At 51.8% G+C, this 17,835-nt stretch overlaps 1 long non-coding RNA gene across 1 annotated transcript; it reads left to right on the top strand.

Annotated features, from left to right (window-relative positions):
• Positions 1-9,189: 9,189 nt before the first annotated feature.
• Positions 9,190-16,808, top strand: LOC128334026 (uncharacterized). The gene is made up of 3 exons (XR_008311159.1): positions 9,190-9,653; positions 10,127-10,200; positions 11,955-16,808. It is a non-coding gene; the product is annotated as an uncharacterized LOC128334026 (long non-coding RNA).
• The last annotated feature ends 1,027 nt before the right edge of the window (positions 16,809-17,835 follow it).

Here is a 17,835-nt window from a genome sequence, read left to right as displayed (position 1 = left end):
GGGAATATAATTCAGATTCCGGGCTCATTAATCATTCATGAGACACCAGCAAGGGCTTAGATGTGCAACTGCTCCTGCCCCCACCGACCCCTCCCTTGCTTTTTATCCCTCACCCTTCGATGGGAGGACCAAAAGGGTTTGTGCTACCTTGGACAAACGTAGATGGCACCTGCACCCCCTCACTTACATATGAATGAGTCAGACCCTTGTTCCATCTGGCTCAGTACTACACTGACTGGCAGCATCTCTCCGAGGTTTCAAGCCATACCTAGAGATGCTGTCAGCGATGGAACCTGGGACCTTCTGTGTGCAAGTCCTATGGTGGACCAGTATCAGGACACCTTAAAATGAATGACAGGGAATGCCCACTGAAATGCACTGGTTCCTTCCAAGTTGCCATAGGAATTCAATGCATTCCTATGGCCTTTTGGAAGGAACATTTCAGTGGGCGTTCCCTGTCATTCATTTTTGTGCATTCCCTAGAGTGTATATGATCAGGGGCGTGGTGTCAGCCTAGACTAAGAATGTAGGAAGCTCAGCTGCTTTAGACTAAGACAGACCCTGGGTCCATCCAGCTCAGCATTGTCTGCACTGGCTGGCAGCGGCTTTTCCAAGGTTGCAGGCAGGAGTCTCTCCCAGCCCTACCTGGAGATGCCGCCAAGGAGGGAACCTGGGACCTTCTGCATGCCAAGCAGGCTCAGAGCTATGGCCCCATCCCCAATACATGCAAAACTGTCAAAAGTCTGCCCACTGGTCCATGTGGGTCAATAAGAAAGGCACAGAAATGGGACCGATAAAAACTCCAAAAGAGAGCAGTGTTACTGGGAGGTGACTGCTTTGACTAACCTTGCGGTCTTTAGCCCTGGGAGAAATGGCTGGTGTCACAAAGAACACCACACTAGGAAGGGTACAATGGCAATAATGCAAGTTGTCTGGCACACAACTGAATTGGGCACAAGATGAAAAGACAGGCGGAAACTGCCAGGTGTGATCCACTAAAATCATTTAACGGTTGTGCCAATTAGCATAATTGTATGTATTTATTTTCACATGTATATCCCGTTCTTCCTCCTCAGAGCCCAAAACAGGGTCTTCCTGGTCCTTGTCTAATCATGAGAATTATACTAGAACGTATTACCCACCCCCCCAGATCATATAGGAACAGCAGTGTTCAGACTTTCACAGGCATTTGTAGCACAAGAGCATTCTGGAACCCGTGGCAGTGCCCCTAAGCGTGGCAGCCACCAGTATCCCATGAAGGCTCAGGAGGGTCGCACTCTGGTATCTGGGGCTCTTGCAGCCCGAGTCGCCTCCTTCCCTGTGTTCTTAACACACGGCCAGTGACACTGTAGCTTCGAAGCCTCCTCGCTCCCTGCTCACATCCACAGAAACGTGTCTCCATCCAAGCGTCTACAAAAACGTGACCTCCGTTGCTTCTGATAAACCAAATCCTCCTTCCTGGCTGGTGAAATCTGCCGCTTGCTGCCTCCCTGCAGGTGCAAAGGGAGAAAGTCCGCCAAGGACGGGAAATGGGAAATGCCTCAGTGCCCCCTGCTGGTTGACTGGGAAGAGTTTCCCTTCCTCTAGGAAAAATCCATTTTGCACAGGGGTGGAAGTTGTGGGAAGGGGTCCTGGCTGGGCCCAGGGATAACTGCAAGGGGTCGCAATGGGTAATGGGCAAACACCCCACCCCCACCATCAATATTCCCCTTTTGCTCCCTCATGCACCAGACTGGAACTTGGCAGCAAAGTGTCAGGTGATACGGTCATAGTATATGATGGGCCTAAATATTTAAAAGGCCTCTGTGCTTTTGTTTTGTTTACAAAAGCCTCCTCCTGCACCCCAGAACAAGCATCAGAAGCCAGTGAAACCAGGTAGGAAGAAGATTCCTCCAGCCTCCCAGGAGCCAGCCCAGCCCTGGAGCTTCCTTCCTGGTCAGGAACTAGGCTAGGGGAGACCATGTGTGCAGGGCGTGTGTGTGTGTGTGTGTGTGTGTGTGCAGGCTCATCTCCCCTGCAGATTTCAGCTGGCCTGGTACTGATCTCTCTCTCTCTCTCTCTCTGTGTGTCTCTCTCTCTCTCTCTCTCCACCCCAGTCTTTCCTGCCCCTGGTCTTGGATAGGACCTGGAAAAAGACAGAATTTTCTAAGCGGAATCTGCCCCACTTTTGGAATAAATTTTAAAATGCCAAGCAAGCTTCATTAATGAAGTAAGCCAACCAACAATGTTAATTACGTTACCTCTGTATTTAACATACAGCAAAATCCTTGCTTCCCAATAACATTATTTACTCCCGCTTTGTTCCCCCAGCCTGGCTCTCATGTCAGCGCCCTGCTCTTTAGGCTCCATGATGACCGCTGGAGGATGCCTTTCTCCTCCCCTTCCTAGAGCAGGCGTGGCCAGCCTTGGGCTCTCCAGCTCTTCGTAGACTACAAATCCCATCACCCCAGCTGCAACTGATTACAGCTGGGGATGATGGGAATTGTGCTCCAGCAACAGCTGGCATGTCTCAGGCTGGCCACCCCGGCTCTAAAGCCAATGATGGTCCGTCCAGCCATGTTGGGGCACAGCCTTCAGCTTGGTCACCCCCCTTTCCTTCTGGGATTCTGTTCCTGGGATGCCGAGAAACTTTCTCAGCATCACTTTCACACTTCAGGAGAGTCAATTTTCTTGCCTTGCTGGAACTCACACCAGTTACCAGAAGAAGTCCCTGCAGCACAGTTGGCAGGCCTTCAGCAGTTGCTCAGCTCTCCTCCTCATGCTGCTGATCCTCCTTTTACATTTTTGCCGCCCCAACTGGCCTAAAGAGCTGCCCCCATGTTGGCTAGTCCTGCTGCCCAGGGGGTCTTTGAGAGTACACAGAGCAAATCACACAATTAGTATTGCAATATTTAACTGACTACAAGACAACTCTGAATTTAAGATGAGCCCCTTAAAAAGAGAGGGGTAACACAGTTGGTGGTACCCGTATTTACTCCAGCGTCCTCTTCCTTTTGAGTAAATATGGGTAGCAGCTGTATTAAACCTCTTCTTAAAAGGGGCTCATCTTCAATTCGGTGTCATTGTGTGTTCAGTTAAATGTGGTATGCCCCCAAAGACTTATGGCATGATTTGCTCTGTGTACTCTTTAAGAGGACCCCCTGCTTTCTAATCACAGAACTTGGTGGGGAAACTAATCTTGGATTCAGGTAAGTACAGTACTTTTCAAAAGCAGCCCAAATGGCAACCAGCCAACCCTCAAGTCAATGGCTTCACCTCCTGAGCCCTTATTATGCATCGGGCACAAGCTGTTGGACCTTGAGATTTAGCAAACGACGAAATCATGCCTGCAAGCTTAAAATCTGCCCACTGATAGTAGAAACACATAATGATTGTGTTCTGATTTATGGTGGATCCCAGCTCTGAGTTTCTGTGTAGGGTTGCCAACTGTCCTTCATTACGCAGGATGTCCCTCATTTCAGGGATGCAACGTTGGTCCTTATAGGGACAGCATTTGTCCCTCATTTATTCAATAGCGTATAATTCAGTTACATAGATGTCAATGATACTCAGGCACTTGATGATTAGCACTGCATACACCTCCCAGCCCCCCCCCCCCCCCCGCAAATTGTGTCCCTCATTCTGGCAATGAAATGTTGGCAACCCTATTTCTGTGGGCATGCACATATATTCTGTGTTGTGTCCATGTTGGGTTTCTGTTATCCATCATTGTACCTCTGGGATTTGCTGAGGCAGATATTTAAATAGGTTAATTACATCAAAGGGCTGGTCTTGCAGGAGCGAGTGTGAAGTGCCCCCTTTGCTAAGCGGCCTTGGTTTGCATTGTGAGTGCCGCAAGATATCCCCCCCTGAAGGGTTGGGGCCATCGCTCAGTGGAAGAGCATCTGTGTGCTTGCAAGGTCCCAGGCTCCCTCCCTGGCAGCATCTCCAAAATAGGGCTGAGAGAGACACCTGCCTGCAACCTTGGAGGAGCCGCTGCCAGTCTGTGAAGACAATCCTGAGCCAGATGGAGCAAGGGTCCATCTCAGTATCAGGCAGTTTCCCACATACCCTACACACTGTACGCCAGTGGCACTCTTTCCCCTGCACTTTGGGGTCGAAGTCCAGGGCCTCCTCCACACCCCCTGGCCTGGGGCCCCCCAAATCCTCTTGAGAGCCTCTGCTTGGCATGCAGCGGAAGGCGCCAGGTTCCGGCTGGTGCAGCATCTCCAGGACGGGCTGGGAGAGACCCCTGCCTGGTGCAGACAATACTGAGCGAGATGGGCCAAGCAGAGGCGTATCTAGGGAAAATAGCACCTAGGGCAAGCACTGAAATTGCGCCCCCTGTCCAAACATCTGACACTCATCTTTCAGATAACTTTACCATAATATCAGCTCATTAATCTTTTAAAATGTCAAAAACTATTTGGCAGTGGACGTAGCTAGACCAAAAAATGCTGGAAAACTACAAATTTCAGTATGCTAGGGCTCATGAAATACCCAAATACCATGTGGAGGTGTAATTGGAAAACTAAACAGAAGTGCCCGTCTAATTCTCTACTATGCATTGTAGCATCACTATTACATACGTTTTAAAAATAAATGGAGAATTTGACTTTTCCCAGATACTCTGAAAATAATTAAAGGCTATGCAGAGTAAACTGTGTCACCACTTGGAATATATTCTAGTCTTTCAGAAAGACAGTTAAAATGACAGCAAGAGAGCAAGAAACTCCCAGTGGGCCTTAATACTAAGGATTTCACACTGATTCAAAGACAAACTCACCATTAACAGCCATTTTATTAAGACATCACATTTAACTCACTTATCACAAGAAGCAAAGTAAGAGCAAATGAATACTATCCTAGCTCATAAGCTTCAGCTCAGTATTCACAAGCCCTGATTCTCTGTACATAGTGCCAAACTGAATATGTGTACAGTGATTTATATTATATTAATTTTTTTTAAAAAAAGTTTTACCTGTAGCCCCTTCGGGGTGCTTCCTATAGGCCATGGAGGGGGGATCTGCGAAGGTTACGCCTCTCCCCGCGGGCCTCTAGGGGCTCACAGGGACCATTTGAGCATGTGTGTGGCCATTTTTAAAATAATTGTTTTTTTAAAAAATGGCCGCTGAAAACAAAATGGCCATCACGCATGCTCAAATGGCCTCTGTGAGGCCTGGCATGGCCTAGGGCCTCACAGAGGCCATTTGAGCATGTGTGGTGGCCATTTTGTTTTTGGCAGCCATTTTTTTAAAAAAAATAATTTTAAAAATTTGCGCCCCCCTTCAAGTTGCGCCCGGGGCATGTGCCCTGCCTGCCCCACCCTAGATACGCCCTTGCTTCCGTGGGAGGGACAGGGGAGGGACCCCGACCCACAATCTTCCTCAATGGTCTGTCCCTGCTGCAGACAGAAAAGAGTGGGGGAAAGCCCTCCATCCAGACAAATCCCCAGTGCAATCCTAGGCATGGCAAAGGAAGACCCACTGTGTCCCCAGGGGCTACTTTTAGGCAGAGAGGCATTGCAGGCGCTGCTCAGTCATGAGGCGCGGTGAAGCAAGAGCCTGAGGTGGCAGCTGTGTCTCAGGGCAGCACATGCTGGCACCCTGCCCGCCCCCCACTGCCCGTGGGCATACCTCCCCCACCCGCAGCTCCCCGTCCCACCCAGGGCCAGCTTCCCCTTTCCACGCAGCTGCAGCTTCACAGCAGCCCAGAGGGATGGAGAGAGGGTTCAAACTCCAGCCGACTCCGCCTGATGGAAAGCCACAGCAGCAGCACAAGGAGGGAGAGGCCTGCATGGCCCAGCCCCTCCACCATGGCCGCTGTGTCAGGGTCCCGGCCAGCAGCAGTGTGGCAACAGCGCACTTAAGCCCACTTTGCTGATGACAGCCTCAGGTTTGTCCTTGTGGGGCCATACGGGAGATAGCCTGACAGAGTCTGGTGGTGTGGTCAGAGTGCTGTTGTGCACGGCGCACAAGTTTGCGTTTTGTGTCGAGCCGTAATTTCATTTCCTAAGAACAGAAGAACAGCCCTGATGCATCAGGTCCAAGGCCTATCTAGTCCAGCTTCCAGTTTCCCACAGTGACCCACTGGATGCCCCCAAGAAGCCCACAGGTGGGGGGAGAGGGCTTGCCCCCTCACCTGCCTTTGCTCCCCTGCAACTGGTATTGGGAGGCATCTTGCACCTGGAGATAGCCTATAGCCGGCAGCCATGGATAGACCTGTCCTCCAGGACTTTGAGCCCCTTTTAAAGCCATCCAAGCTAGTGGCCAACACCACATCCTGTGGCAGAGAATTCCGTAGGTTAATTATGTACTGTGTGATAAAATACTTCCTTGTGTCAGTCCTGAATTTCCAGACCTTCAGTTTCAAGGGATAACCCCTGGTTCTAGAGTTGTGAGAGAGGGAGAGAAATGTCTCTCTGTCCACCCTCTCCACTCCATGCATAATTTTATACACCTCGATCATGTCTCCCCATAGCCACCTCTTTTCCAATCCAGGTGCTGTAGCTTTGCCTCATAAGGGGAGTGCTCCAGGCCCCTGATCATCTTGGCTGCCCTCTTCTGCACCTTTCCCAGTTCCATAATGTCCTTCTTAAGATATGGTAACCAGAACTTAATACTTCAAATGTGGCTGCACCATAGATTTCTATAAGGGCTTTCTAATGCTAGCACTTTTATTTTCAACCCCCTTCCTAATGATCCCTAGCATGGAATTGGCCTTTTTCACAACCAGCGTGCACTGACTTGACACATTCAACAAGCTGTCCACCGCCACACGGGTATCTGGTCCCAGCACAGGTCAAATGGGTCCCAAATGGGTCTGAGCTCTGGCCTCAGCACAGGTCAAATGGGTTTTGCACATTCAATATAGCATCACCTGGAAAAGCTCAACCAAATCCCATGTTCTTATTGCTCCTCGAATACCGGTCCTTCTGTCTCACTCTGAAGTACTTTAGGTGACGTATTTACTTTCTGACCAGTGTACTGAGATTAACTGGAAGGTGGCAAAATTCTGTTTGGCTGCTTCTAAGAGAAGACAGAACCTAAACCATTTCAAAACTGGTTTGTAACTTCTCAGTAGAATCAGATAGTGCCAGCTTGTTACAGCACTATTTGCGGCTGCTTTTGTTGCAAGTTGTATTATTTTGCTGTGTGTTTGTATTCCGTTTCTCTAGCTGGTCATAGACTGAAATAAAGGTATGTGTGTATTGCAAATCTTGTGTCTACATTTGGGATACTGCCCAGAAGTGCGAGCTGGAGGTGTTTTATAAGTGTTGTTGTGAGAGTGTGAGGGGGTTGGGTGCAGAAGGGAGAGGAGAGCTGGTCTTGTGGTAGCAAGCATGACTGGTTCCCATAGCTAAGCAGGGTCCGCCCTGGTTGCATATGAATGGGAGACTGCATGTGTGAGCACTGTAAGATATTCCCCTCAGGGGATGGAGCCGTTCTGGGAAGAGCAGAAGGTTCCTCCAAGTTCCCTCCCTGGCAGCATCTCCAAGATGAGGCTGAGAGAGATTCCTGCCTGCAACCTTGGAGAAGCCACTGCCAGTCTGTGAAGACAATACTGAGCTCGATAGACCAATGGTCTGACGCAGCATATGGCAGCCTCCTATGTTCCTAAGTCTGTAAGTTACATATGAGGGGTGGGTGCACTTGAGGAATGAAATTGTCTAAAGGTGCTTTGAGATGTGGTCTAGACAATTGAAGAGCGTAAGGGATGGGTGCATATACAAAAGCACAAACGAATTACATTTGTCAAATTAGATTGGTCAATTTCACAATTGCATTAATTTTATATGGGACTCGCTGACATAACTGCAAATAGGAAAATGGGGCAAACGGACCTCTTCTTCTGTAGTGAGCGTCTTGCATATGTGCATCCACACACATCTCACAACCCATCCTTGCCCTTTCCTCCATTGTGTTGCTACAAATTTCAGACTACCTGCACTGAATCAGCTTTCAAGGTGATCATCAAGCTGAGTCAGACCATATATACTGAGTCAGACCATTGGTCCCTCTAGCTCAATATTGTCTACACAGACTGGCAGCGGCTTCTCCAAGGTTGCAGGCAGGAATCTCTCGCAGCCCTATCTTGGAGATGCTGCCAGGGAGGGAACTAAATCAACCCAAGTGACACTCCCAAGAATACTTGCACTCAAGTACCTCTGAGGAAGTAGTGCTTAAAAAAAAACATACCACAAAAACAAAGCACCTTGCTTTTCTCAAGTGGACTCAGAGAAGCTTACAAGAACTGAAAAACCATGTAGGAAAAAGACAAAAAGGAAAAAACCGCGATGATGGATGGAGCAGCCACTGGAGGGCAGAACACCCCCGCTGAGAGAGCATCTTCTCGGCCTCCGGCCTTGCAGCGTCCAGGGCTTGAAAAGTGACGAAATGCCATCCTTAGGATGCATGCTGCTCTGAGGCTGCAGCCTCCCCCAAATTACAGCAAGCAACTCACTGGCTTACGTATTAATACTTTAATGAGCATGAATGAAGCCGAAGCCCAGTCAGAGTGCGAGGTTCAGAGAGAGCTCGGAGGTGCCTTCCCGGCCGCCTCTGCAAATCCCGTCTCTCTCTCTCTCTCTCTCCTGTCTTGCTTACTGGTTCAAGCGCATGAAAGGTCCCAGCGGCTGCACTGCCCAGACTCGGCCCAAGAAGCAGCGAGGAAACAACCGTGCCTCCGAGCACGTGCAGAGTGCCTTGCCCGCCCCACCACCGTAGCAGTTCAGGGGTGCGGCCTCTTTCCTTCCCAGAGACGTGCTGCAGCCCCGGGCGGGCGTGCCTACACCGGCCACAAACAACCCACCACAAAAAAAAGAACTAATCACAAGTTGGTCATTCTTCTCTCCCGCCGTGCAAGCCCAAAGCGGTGTCCACAGAGAGAAAGAGGCCTTTCTGCGGTAGAGCTTCACTGCGCAGGCGCCAGAAGCCCATTGCCCGGAGTCTATTGCCACGGGTGCCGGCCGCCCATTGGCTGACAGGAAGGCAAGAAGGCGGGGCTGGAGGAAGGGAGCGGCTCGCGGGGACGCGAGGGTGGGGGCCCTGGGCTGGAGCTTCGACACACCACCGGGAAGCCTGCGTGGTGACGTCATGGGCGGTGGCTGGGGATCACGTCGGATCGCGCGCGCGCAGGTGGGGAGATTGAAGCCGCGAAGCCGCTTCCTCGAGCCCGGAGGGGCGGGGCGGGGCGGGGCGCAGGTGGCAGTTGAGGGGTGTGGCCGTTAGAAGGGAGCCCCCCTGGAGGGAGGGGCCGGGGGCTTCCCCTACACCCCCCACCCCCTTCATCAGTGACCAGGCTGGGTGAAAATAATGGCCCCAACAGAGGCTGGATTCGGCAGCAGCAGCAGCAAGACTGGGAGGAGGAGGAGGCGGAGACCCCCCTGCCCAGCCCGCCACCCCGCCTCCTCCGCCCAGCAGCAGCAGCACACCGGCGGCGGGGCCCGCAAGAAGCCCTCTTCGGCGGCTGCTGCTGCTGCTGCTCCAGTCCAGCATGTATGAGGCGCCCGCTGCTCCTGCCTGCCAATGGCCGCCATTCCAGCAGGGCCAGCCCCCCTCCCAAGAAGAAGAATCCCGCCCCAAGAGGAGGAGGAGGAGCAGGAAAGGGGGTCTGGGAGAAACCGGCGGCCCCAAGAATTCTGCCCTGTGCACAGCATGAGCCACCTTCCCCTGGTGAGGCTGGCACTGGAAGGAATCCTAAGAAACTGAAATGGGCGGGGTGGGGGGGTCAAGCCAAGGGAGAGAGACCGATCATTCATGGGCAAGTCCAGATGTTCTGGATGCACCACCCCACGTGCCTCAACCTGCTCCCAGCTGGCACAGATTTATCGTCATTTGCCTTCTACTTGCAGGTGGAGAGATGATCCCGGGCAGGCCACAGATGACCTCCCCCCGCCCCCACCCACCCTGCTGTTTCTGTGTTGCCACCCTCCCTCCTCTCCTTGGTTTCCGGGATGGGGCACCTTTGGCGTGTTCCTAAGAAGTAGGGGATGGGGCCGTAGCTCAGTGGAAGAGCCCCCATTTCGCATGCAGAAGATCGTGGGGTCAGTCTCTGTCAGCAGGTTGGGGACCAGTGTTGTTCTGCTTGTTCAGGGAACGTCACAGGTCATGCCTGACCCCATTTCCTCCCTCTCTCCTCTGTACAGGGTAGCCCTGGCTTTCATTGGCGTTGCTGCTTGGTGACGGGAAGCACGGTGGTGGGCCACTTGCCCAATGGAAGGTGAGTTCTCTGCTGTGGGCTGCTGCCAAGCTCATCGCCTGAGAAGAGGTGCCGAGAAGTGGCTTTTCAGCAGCTGAGCTTAGGGAGCCAGTGTTTGGCCCTTCACCTGAGGATGCTGGGCTCCTACGGGCCAGTGTTCGGCTGCAAGTGAACCATCATTTTCCTAGAAAACCACCTTCTGCTACAGACCTTGGGGAACCTGCTGCTCCCCTCCATGGCCCTTCCAGTTCAGTCTTGTCTACACTGACTGGCAGCAGCTTGGAAATCCCAGGGATGGATTTCCAAGCTGACTTTCTGGATTCATTCTGGATTCATGACTTTCTGGATTCAAAGCAGATGCTCTGCTACTGAGAGAGCCACTCCAGAGGAAGGAGTGTAGCTCAGAAGTTCCAAACTGGCACTGGCCCCAATCCTGGCACAGTGGGGCAATCATTATCTAGGTCCATTTCAAACTGGCTGTAGAGCAGGCTATGGGGTGGAGACAGCCTTGGTCGACCTGATAGATGATCTCTACCAGGGAATGGACAGAGGGAGTGTGACTCTGTTGGCTCTTTGGGACCTTTCTGTGGCTTTCGGTACTATCGGCCATGGCATCCTTCTGGATCATCTGGGAGATCTGAGAATAGGCAACACTGCTTTGCAGTGGTTCTATTCCCATCTCTCTGGTAGATTCCAGATGGTATCGTTTGGAGATAGTTGCTCTCTGTAACGAAAGCTATTCTGTGTTTCCCTCAGGGCTCCATCCTTTCTCCGATGCTTTTTAACATCTACATGAAACTGCTGGGTGAGAGCATCATGAGATTTGGAGCAGGGTGTTATCAATATGCTGATGACACCCAAATCTATTTCTCTATGATCTCATCACCAGGAAATGGCATAAGCCTGCTTATTGCCTGCCTAGAGGCAGTAATGGACTGGATGAGGGATAATAAATTGAAGCTGTATTAGAGCAAGACAGAGGTACTCATGGTGAGGGGTCATACTTGGAGGGACGTGATGGAACCTCCTGTTCTGGGTGGGGTTGCACTCCCCCCCGAAGGAACATTTACATTGCTTGGGAGTGCTTCTGGACCCAGTCCTCACTCTGGTTGCTCAGGTGAAGGCTATGGCCAGGAGTGCTTTCTATCAACTTCGGTTGATACGACAGCTGCGTCCATTCCTTGAAGACAGTGATCTCAGAATTGTGGTGCATTCTCTGGTAACCTCTAGGCTTGACTACTGCAATGTGCTCTACATGGGGCTGCCTTTGTATGTGGTTCGGAAATTTCTGTTGGTCCAAAATGTAGCGGCTGGATTGATCTCCGGGGTGTCTCGGACAGATCATATCGTGCCTGTTTTAAAGCAGTTGCATTGGTTACCAGTAGGTTTCTGGACAAAATACAGTGCTGGTGATTACCTTTAAAGCCCTAAATGGCTTTGGACCAGGTTAGCTAGGAGAGCGCCTTCTTCTGCATGATCCCCACTGCACCTTGAGATCACCGAGAGAAATTCATCTCCATATGCCGCCAGCTTGTCTGGCAGTGACCCGGGAGCGGGCCTTCTCTGTAGTCGCTCCTGGGCTGCGCAATGCGCTTAACATCTTTGCCAGCCTTCAAAAGAGCCTTTGAGACACACTTTTTCAGCCAGGCTTTTAATACTCTTTGAATGTTTAAAATTTTAAATGGCTGTTTTTGCTTTAATTTGTTTTTCTTGTGTTTACATGAATTTAATTAATTAATTAATTGATGGAGAGGTTTGTTTCTCTCTCTTTGCAGACTCTCCAGCAAACTGGCAGAAGAGAGGCCAAGCAGCCTGAGCAAGAACAGGAATGTGGCAGCACCATGAGCAGGCCCAAGGGGGAAGGCTCCCAGCAGAGGAGAGCGGGCCAGGCAGCAGAGGTCACGGGGAGAGACCTCTCAGGATGACACACTCTGAATGCCAGGCACAGCCACGTCCAATGGGGATCTTCCTGCAGACCGGACTCCGGGGTGTTGGGGGCACCTGCCCCTCACTGCTGCCTCACCCCCAAGTTGCCACTGGAAGGTGGGCCAGTCTAGGGATGTCCCCTGCCCCCGAAGCCATGGGACAGATCAGACCGTGGCTCTTCCCAAGGCTGTGAGTGTTGGGATCCTCACATTTAGTTCTGAGTGTCATCAGTGGCACGGTTTGTGAAGAGAAGTCCAAAGGAACTGGGGCTGTCCCCGGGACAAGGAGAAGAGCAGAGACATAGCAGAAGCCTCCAGGCAGAGGCCAGATATAGGTGTGTTTGGTGCCCTGCAGACTCCGCTCTCTTGCCCCTTAAGGGTTGCCACTGGCTCCTGAAGTACCTGCACCTGAAGCAGATGACAGTCTGAAATACGGGCAGAATGTTGTATCCTGGAACAGCTCTGAAGACTCTGAAGGTCCTCCATGAAGCTGCTGCTGTCATGGTGGAGCTTCACCAGACGTGGAGCATCACTCCCCGGATATCCCCTACAGCAGCTTGGATCATCGGGTGGTGGTGGGGAAACGGAGAGGGCCGAATCATGAGTTACATTAACTAAGAAACAGTCCTGCAAATTGGAAAGGCCTCCTAGCAAAAGTTATTGCCAGTTGGTCGACTCTAACCCACCATGCTCAAACTACTGCCTCAAAAATGCTCCTGTCCAAAGCCAGATGAGGGGAGAATCCTCTCCTTGTCTACAGAGCTCTCTGCAGTGGCTCCACTGAGGAATCCTCCCTTTGCTGTTCCCCAAATGCATTTCTCGGCAGGGTCTTGTATGCTTGCAGGGACAGTCCAACATCAGAGCATACATCGGCATCCAAGATCCTTTGTGGATCACGTAAGGGCAGGGCTCCATTTGCTGGGAACCGCAGCCCAAAGCGTCAGGGTAGTCAACAGTGAGAAAACGCCTCCCCTGTCCTCTCCCCAGTATCCTCCTACGCAAACTTGCTCTGGGATCCACAGCAGAGAGGAACAAGCCAAGAGGAGCCCAGCAAATCTCCATGAGAAAAGGGCCATAGAGAAAAGAAGGCACCATTCTCGTCTCTATTTGAAAGAACAAGGACTTGAAATGAAAGGCTAAAAACAAGAAGAAAAAAAGAAGATTCCAAAGCCAGCAACACTGGAGTCACAGATGAGGAGTGAAGAGGGAGAAGAAGCAGGAAAAGGGGAAAGTATGACTGACATGCAAGACAGAGAGGAGAAGAGAGAAGTTGAAATAGTCTTTATTTGCGGGAGTCAGACCATAGGAAAACCATAATAAAATACCATATAGACAACATACAAGTGAAATAATGCCACACAGAGGCTGAAAGTAAAAATAAACATTTGCAACTTAAATTTCAGAGAGAGAGCGGGAAGAGAGACACGTGCAGACCCATGGTGGTGGTCATCAGCAGCACCATGCTTCCCGATTAGAGCTGCCCTGAAGAGTGACCAGCTCTTTGAAAAAACCCCTTTGTTCTCTGCTACAACTGCTACTGCGAAGCAAACCAGGCTGTAAAGCTCTTCTCTTCTGGCACCACCAGATGGTGGGGCTGCATCGTCTGTCCAGCCTGTTGCCTCATGGCAGGGGAGAGTGGGTGAGATCTAGTGGAAGAACTCCAGCAGCCCAGATGGTGTGTTGGGTGGGGTCCTTCCACCACTGCCATCCAGGAATCAAAGGGTCCCCACTGGAGGATCAGCCAGTCGGCGGTGGCCTCGCACCACAAGACACAGACCTTGAGGAGGAGCAGGTGGTGGTCTCTCACCCCAAGGGTGTGGCTTTGGGCGGGAGCGTGGTGGCAGTGGACGGGCCACAGAGCTGGAGGGGAGCAGCGGGTTCTCCAAGGTCTGGCTCTGCCTTGGGGAGCCTCAGTGCTTGAATGGTCAGCGCTGGCAACGGGTAGAGCCTCTGGCAGTTGCCAGGACGATGGAAGTGGCTTCAGCAGAGGTTGGCCCATTGGGGTCAGGGCCTTCTTCTGGGGATGGGGGGTTAAAGAAGTCTGGGGAGGAACTGTCGCCCTGGCAGGTCAGAAGGACGGTCAGAATAGAATCTATGGCATTCCCAGTGGAATCTGGATCGTCCCTGGGAGGGCTGGTGGGCTGCCCTCCTGAGGCGGCTTCCTTCCTGAGTGCTGGCTACTCCTTGGGGCAGCCTCTTTGATCTTTTGACAGGCCTCACCATTTCTGCTGATGGTCTAGCCACAGGGCTGGGCTGTCAAGGGAAAGGGTGGTTTCCTGGGTGGTTTCCTGGCTGGTACTGGTCCCAGGCACCAGGGGAGGCGGCAGCAGCTGCTTCCGGACCACCGTGTGGCTGCTGGAGGTGATGGCCTTCCTCCCACCAGATCTCTCTTCCTCTGCTCCTGAAAAGAAAGGGAAAAGGCCATGTTATTTTTATTTATTTTACACCTGTACATGCTTACAAAATTCACATCTCAGGGAAGGTTGACATGACCCTTTTGGACAAAAGTAAGTCCCGGAATATCAGAGCTGAATATGTTAAGTAGGTTGACAATGAAAGGTGAGGGAGGGAGACACTCAGCTTGTGGCTGCCCAGGACTAGCAAGCCGTGGATCTGTGGACCCCGGGGAAGACGAGCCCTCAGTGGCCCTGGCACACATGCAGCCAGAGAGCCAGGCTCATTCCCTCCAGTAATCCTCCCCCACCACCTCCACCCTGAAATGCTTTCAAGGCCACAGGGGGGAGGAGCTGTGTTCCCCAAAGGACGGGCACTTTGGCTCAAGCTCCACAAAGCCAGGAAATTGGGACCTGATTGACAGGCATGCCGCGTGATCAGGTTGCAATGCCACCGGTTGTGCTCGCTTACCACTTGCACCCACAGCTGCATGCACTACTGTTTGCTTCTGTTAGAGTAGTATGTAGCCTTCCATTCAGTGATATCACCACCAAGTTTATCAAGGCCATTTTAAAGTACTGGTTTTAAGTACTGCTTCAAAACCTTCCTGGGTGCCAATCCAAGCCTATGATTGCCTTCAGGCGCACTAGAAATATGTCCAACCAGAGCCAGCAGGGCGTAGTGGTTAGAGCTCTGGACTAGGACCAAGAAGGCCCAAGTCTGTCTTTCCCCATTTTTATAAATTGGCCCTATAACAGCCGCACTCCGTCTCCCTGGACAAGCCAGAAGGGTGGCCCTTCCCCAGTGGGAAGAAGTCCCGCCCAGGCTCTCAAGATTCCTCCTGGGGTTGGGCTGCAGTACTTTGGCCCGCTCCACTGCAGCCTCCAGCTTCCTTCTGTGGAGTCTCCCCTACCCAATGTGCAAAAGGGGTTTCCCTCCAGAAGGCACACTCCCACCTAGTGCTTGGGCCACACGTTGAGCAGCCTTGATCTTCCCCAGGAGGGCTGGTGGGCTGCCCTCCTGTGGTGGCTTGCCCTTGGAGCTGGTTTCTTCTTGGGGCTGCCTCTTCAGTCTTTTGGGAGTCCTCACCCTCACAGGGGCTGGGCCCTCAAGGGACAGGGTGGATTCCTGGCGGGAATGGGCCCCAGGCACCAGGGGAGGCGGCAGCAGCAGCTTCCGGACCACCGTGTGGTTACTGGAGGTGATGGGCCTCCTTCCGCCAGATCTCTCCTCCTTTCCTCCTGAAAAGAAAGGACATTTTATTTTCATTCCTTTCTGGGTCTGTCTCTGCCTCTGCCTTGGGGAGGTCCCAGCCCTTGGATGGGCAGGACTGGGAATGGGTTGAACCTCTGCTGTGCTGATGGTGGTTGCCAAGACAATGGCAGTGACTTCAGCCAGGGTCAGCAGCCCATCACAGTCAGGGCCTTCTTCCGGGGGTGTTTAGTTAAAGAAGTCTGGGGAGGAGCTGTCTCCCTGGCCAGGCCAGGAGGATGGTCAGAATGGATGTCATTGAGTTCCCCGTGGAATCTGGCCCCCTCCACCACAGCCTCCAGCTTCCCTCTGTGGAGGCTTCTTTCCCTCCCCAAGGTGGGGAAGGAGTTTCCCCCTGAAGTCACACTCCCACCTGGTGCTTTGGCCACACGTTGAGCAGCCTTGATCTTCCCCAGGAGGGCTGGTGGGCTGCCTTCCTGTGGCAGCTTCCCCTTGGTGCTGCTTTCTGCCTGGGGCTGCCCCTTGGACTTCTTGGCACGCTTCAACCTTTCCAGTGACGGTCCAGCCACAGGGGCTGGGCCCTCAAGCAAAGAGGTGGGTTCCGGTGAGGCCTGCTTGGTACTGGCCCCAGGCACGAGGGGAGGCGGCAGCAGCAGCCTCTGGACCACCGTGTGGTTGCTGGAGGTGATGTGCCAGATCATCTCCCAGATCTCTCTTCCTGCGCTCCTGATAGGAAAAATAAGTTGTTTTTATTGTTCATACCTGTATATGCTGCCAAAATTCACATCGCAAGGTGGTTTATTTTTCCTCTTCGAATTTGTTTGGACAGAAGCAAGTCTGGGAATGGCATTCAAATGCAGGAAAGTAGACAGCGAGATGGTTTTGTGTTGAAGTGGATTCTTTTTATTAAGTTCATTAATTTCTAGATTAAGAACAAATGATATGCAACCTTTTCTTTCATTTGTTGTAATTCTGGTGTAGAACTGTATTTTCCCCCTCCCCCCACCTTGGCTAATGCAATAGATTTATGTTTTTGACTGAAGACAAATTCTTCTATTTGTATTTGTGAGAAAATAAAAAGACAGTAAAAACATTCAATCTTTGCTTTTATCAACCACAACGTTCCAGGGGCACAAAGAAGATGTAATATGCTTAATAACCTTTGGAGATCCAGAAGAAATGTGCTTGAATGTGCTGGGAACAATAGTCATGTTTGGAGGAGCATCATTATTTCTGCCCACTGTCATAATACTTGGACTCAAGTCCAATGGGCTCTAATCCAATGAGGGAAAGGTTGGCTTCGGCTCTTGTGCCACCTTCAAAAATGGGAGTCGGGGTTGGGGGTTTTTGGACCTGAATCCGATCTGTACTTAATTGCAGTGGGCTTGGGGGCCACATTCTAAAGACTGGCTACTGCTCAGACTGTTGATCAAAGATCACAGGAGCAGACAGGGAAGCTGTGCATCTTTCCTGTCCTGGGAGGATGCGAGGGACCGCCTAGCCAGGGGTGGTCACTCCAGGACTTGAGAACTCTGAGGCTGCTGTAGTTCAGCTGGTCACCATGTGGGGCAGCACTGTGCAGGTCCTTAGATTTCCAACATTAACCCAGACAGCTTCTCCTGATGCAGAGTTGACCAGTCTTTCTAGGTAGAGACTGGGGAAAGTTTTGAAATGGGTCCAGATACTGAGAAGAGTGTTGAAAGTATCATGCTCAAAGTAACATAGTTTGGTGGGAAACAGGGCAAGAGATGCACAGAGAGTCACTCCAGCTCCTCAGGCACTGCACTGTCCTGCTAGTAAGACTGGAAATGCTTTCCGTGGCTTTCAAGAAGAGTTTTGCTTCCTTTTCCGATGTCTTTGCCTAGGCAGGCTGGGCTGAGAGAATTCCGTTGGGCAGTGTGGAAAGAAACCTGAGCAGAACTCCGAAGCCAGGAGAACTGGAGTGGGCAGTCTGAAGCTTCAGCACCATGGAGCACCCTGAGGGTAGTGCACCATGGAAAGACCCCAGAGCACCCAGCGATTCAGCACCATGGAGAGCTCCAGGAGCAAGGCAGGCTTGGAACACAGGATCCTACACTGCTCCTCTCCTTGACTGAGCTCCTCCTAGATGCTGGGAACGACTCCT

The sequence above is a fragment of the Hemicordylus capensis genome, chromosome 8 (assembly GCF_027244095.1).
Source record: "Hemicordylus capensis ecotype Gifberg chromosome 8, rHemCap1.1.pri, whole genome shotgun sequence".
NCBI lineage: Eukaryota > Metazoa > Chordata > Lepidosauria > Squamata > Cordylidae > Hemicordylus > Hemicordylus capensis.
This window is presented reverse-complemented; position numbering and strand designations above follow the sequence as displayed.